This window comes from Pteropus vampyrus, unplaced genomic scaffold (assembly GCF_000151845.1).
Source record: "Pteropus vampyrus isolate Shadow unplaced genomic scaffold, Pvam_2.0 Scaffold27, whole genome shotgun sequence".
NCBI lineage: Eukaryota > Metazoa > Chordata > Mammalia > Chiroptera > Pteropodidae > Pteropus > Pteropus vampyrus.
Genome location: NW_011888808.1, coordinates 10,349,159 through 10,353,679, shown reverse-complemented (window position 1 = coordinate 10,353,679; position 4,521 = coordinate 10,349,159). Strand labels below are relative to the sequence as shown.

General features: G+C 37.2%; 2 pseudogenes; one reads left to right on the top strand and one right to left on the bottom strand.

The window, feature by feature from the left end:
• Nucleotides 1–1,570: 1,570 nt before the first annotated feature.
• LOC111737539 lies at nt 1,571–1,689 on the bottom strand (annotated as a pseudogene).
• Nucleotides 1,690–4,303: 2,614 nt separating this feature from the next.
• On the top strand, nt 4,304–4,422 carry LOC111737528 (annotated as a pseudogene).
• Nucleotides 4,423–4,521: the final 99 nt, after the last annotated feature.

Sequence of the window (4,521 nt, the reverse complement as noted above, 5' to 3'; positions counted from 1 at the left end):
ACCCTGCTCATTAGAGCCTTAGAATGAATCTACTCTTACAAGTCTAATCCATGAATAAACTAAGAAATAGAACTTTGCTGAAAAATTCCTCATGGATTTACAAGTTGCTATAAGTCCCTAAGGAGTAGATTTTGAGCTATAAAGTTGCCTGAGATATACAGATCTGTACAGTGTAGTGAGAATTTGGAAACTGACATCTTTCCACAACAAAGATACTACTGATACCAAAATCCAGACCTATCTGGCTTTCTGTCCCCTGTTAGTTTGGGTTTAAGGGTAACTTAATGGTTGCTGGCTGAAGAAAGAGGGGATTTTTGAGGGATATGTGAAAGTTGAAGAGCCGATCTAGATTTCTTAAAAACTTGGGACTTGATATCGCTTAATTTTTATTTTAAATTGATAATTATAAATGATCTAATAATATTCAAAATTCTTAATTACCTAGATATTGGTAAAACCAGAAAACAAATGTACATATACCTTTATGCCTCTTGTCAGATGAAATAACAATGTTAAAGATTCCAGCAAAAATAAAGTATCAGTAAATGCAGGCTTCATTTCATCTTCCATTCTGTGTTTTATTCAATTGCCCATAATAATAGAATAATTTTTTACCAACTCTTAGATTTTGTAATGAACTCAGCTAAACGTTTAATGTGTTGTTTAATGGATAGACATCAGTTAAAAACACAGTCACAAAACTGAACTATAGTAAGACTAAGCTGATAATGTGGACTGTCATGCAGATTATACAATCTCTGACACTAAATCCATTTGTGAAGCCTGCTTTGGCCAAATGCAATATTCTTTTCTTCCTCAACTGATGAAGGATCTAATTTGGAAGTACAATAGGAAATAAGAAAATGATCTACTTTGGGGGCATAAGAAAGCCTGGCCAGAGTAAGGGTATTTTATCTTCTGTATGGTTTGATCATTAGACTAAATCAGAAATCTGGAAGCCAATTCTTGGTAGTGATCTTATCAGTGATCTTAAACAGACGGCTGAGTGCTCATCGGGTGGAGAATTTCCGAGAAATGTTTTGTGACCCTCAGAATGCTTCAGGATAAGATTCAAATTTACTTTTGAGTTCAGTCAGACTTTCTAGTTCATGTTCAAAACTTCAATAAAAGAAAAATTTTAGCAATTTCTCTCAGTATTTTTACTTACTTATCGAACACTCATTCACTCAAGAATGTTTTGATGTCTAATTATATTCAAAACACCTTGAATATTAGGGAGAGCAATTTGGGGACAGAGAAAAAGAAATCAATGACATAATTCCTGGCCTCTAAGAACACCTGCTCTAGTGGAGGAAATGAGACACAGTCACACACAACTGCAGTACAAGGTAGACTGTGCCTGAGTACAGATAATATGTAATGCAAGTTCAAAGGCAGAGGGATTATTTGAGATCGGCAAGATTCATAAAAAGTTTCAACAGTATTTATCATTGATGCCACAATATGGAATACTCAGAATATCTTTCTTTTTTTTTTTTTAGGTGAAGCAACCCTTGGTTGACCTCACAGATTGCAAGGAGCTTGTCATCTTACAATCCTTTATTTTTTACACCTACAGCACCTGGTCCTCCTAGGTGGTCTCCCATCCAAGTACTAACCAGGCCTGACCCGGCTTAGCTTCCTAGATCAGACGAGATCAGGCTTGTTCAGAGTAGCATGGCCATAGACAAGAATACTCAGAATATCTTAGAACCAAGGATCTCAGAAGTAGGAAAATTCTGAGGAATCATCGAGTCCAATTCTTTATCTCATGGGGTTTTTACTTTATTTTTAATTATAGTGAATATACAATATTATCTTCATCTCAGATGTACGACATAGTGATTCAACATTTATACACCTCAGGAAGTGATCGCCAGAGTAATCTAGTAATCATCTGTCACCATACATAGCTATTACAATATTATTGACTCTATTCCCTATGCTGTACATTATATCCCCTTGACTTGTTTTACAACTAGAAGTTTGTACTTCTTAATCTCCTTCCCTTTTTCCACCCATCTCCTTACCCCTTCCCCTCTGGCAACCATCAATTTGTTCTCTGTATCTATGAGTTTGTTTCTGTTTTGTTTTGTTAATTTGTTTTGTTGTTTAGAGTCCACATATAAATGAAATCATGACGTATTTGTCTTTCTCTGTGTGACTTATTTCTCTTAGCATAATACTCTGTAGTTCCATCCACGTTGTCGAAAATGGCAAGACTTTATTCTTCTGTATCTATTTATCTATCGATGTACACCTAGGTTGCTTCCCTGTCTTAGCTATTGTAAACAATGCTGCAATGAACATAGGGGTGCATATATCTTTTCAAATTGTTGTTTTCATTTTCTTAGGTTAAGTACCCAGTGGTGGAATTCTCTGGTTTGTATGGTAGTTCTATTTTTAATTTTTTGAAGACTCTCCCATAGGTTTTTAAGTAGAAATCCATGGGCTGACTTCAGGGGATTCAGACCCTCCACACTGCTTCTCATTCTCTGTCTCCTTTGGAGACTCACTCTCTTCTATCCTGTCATTAAATATTGAAATTCCTCGAGGATTCATCCCAGGTCCATTCATCCATATTCATGACTTCAGTAGCTATATATATATCAATGACTCCTAATTTATCTCTCTGGACAAGATCTCATTTCTACATTCCATATATTCCACTGCCTACTTGGCATCTCCACGAAGAAAACTTAAAGACATGTTACACTCAACATGTCTAAGATATACCTCATAATCTTCCACCTCAAACCTGGTCCTCTTTTAAACTTACCCCCTATGTCCATCATTAAACCCCATCTCTGCACACCAAAACTAGATTAGACCATCTTTTTTCAACTCACATCTGATCATGTCACATTTTTGTTGAACTCTTTTAGCAGCTTCCCATTGCCCATTAGTTAAAAATCAAACCTTACACGGGGCTTCATGGATTTGGATGCTTTTGACTGCAAATAACAGAAAATCCTCATTCAACTAGCTTAAATAATAATGATGTCACTTAATAAGCAGTGCTTAAATGGTGACTCCAGATGGATCATCAGCATCTTCAAGGAACCAGTTTTCTTCCACCTTTCCTCTCTGCCATTGAATTGTTCTTGAATATTCCTGATTTATAATCACCATAGTTCTGGTCAAGAAGGAAAAATTTTCTTTCCATATTAATCCCTCCTTGAGCTGTTATTTAAAGTGCCTTCATTTTGTCCTTCATTATGCTGAGAGCACTTTAACGAGGTATTTTTAAGTGTGAGTAGGTAGGGTTCACCTATTGTCGCCTTACCAGGGTACACAATTTTGAAAACTACTACACCACCCTGGTCACATCACCTCTTTGTAAGGCATCAGCAGCTAATGAGTTTCAGCATCAGAAGCATTAAGTTATATTGGACTGAAATGTTTACTAGTATTTGGTCAAGCTTAGGTTGGCACATTCAGTTGCCTTCAGGCTACCTCTCAAGATAAAATATTTATCAATTGCAAATTGTAAATTCTCCCCTTGCCATGTACTTTGCTGTGTTGAATGAGTGCAGGGCTGTAACTCAATACATAATAAGGAAATAAAAGGAAATGTAAGAAGTATGATCTCTTATTTAAAGCCATGAATTAGAAGAGAAGAACTCCAGGCAGAAAGGCATCATAAGATGCTCTCCTCGAAAATGGCATGATGCCAACAGGAATGCAGGCTGCCAAGCTAAATACACCAGGTTCTGATCCAATATCAACTGCACATAAAATTTGATAAGCAAGAAAATTATTTGCAGTGAAAACGACATGTTGCTTGTGGTCATTATGTAAAGCCAAGGTGACCTGTGTGGCCTCTATAAGAAGCCAACCACCCCAGCCTGAGGAGAGGCCAAGGCTTAGAATCAGAAGGGAATGGATTCCTGTAGTTCTAGTCTAGTCTAAGCATATAAAAGACACAGCACAGTGACTCTAGCATGAGCTCACAGAAGAAAAGCAGAAGCCAAGATGAAATGGTCTTTCCATCATTAGGAAAACACACAGAAGGCTTGTAAGGAGAGCTCTATAAAGTTTGTATAATGAAACCAGGTGGAATTTGGTGGCGAACATTAATTGAGTGATAATTTTGGATGGAAAGCAAACATGAATGTTCTGGATGTTTTCCACTCTTGATCGGAAAACTCTAAATTTGTTACAGCTTCTTTGCATTTTGAAGATCATTTGAATCTCCATCTGCCATTGAAAGTTGAACTGAGCATCCAGAGGTTGACTGGTCAGGTATTTCCAAAACATTCATAATTCCAGGGATCTTATGAAGTATAAGAAAGACATTGCCGTCTATGGCCATGCCACCCTGAACAAGCCCAATCCTGTCTGATCTCGGAAGCTAAGCAGGGTCAGGTCTGATTAGTACTTGGATGGGAGACCACCTAGGAAGACCAGGTGCTGTTGGCATAAAAAATTAAAAATAAAGAGATTGTAAGCTGACAAGCTCCTTGCAATCTGTGAGGTCAGCCAAGGGTTGCCTCGCCTAAAAGAAAGAAAGAAAGAAAG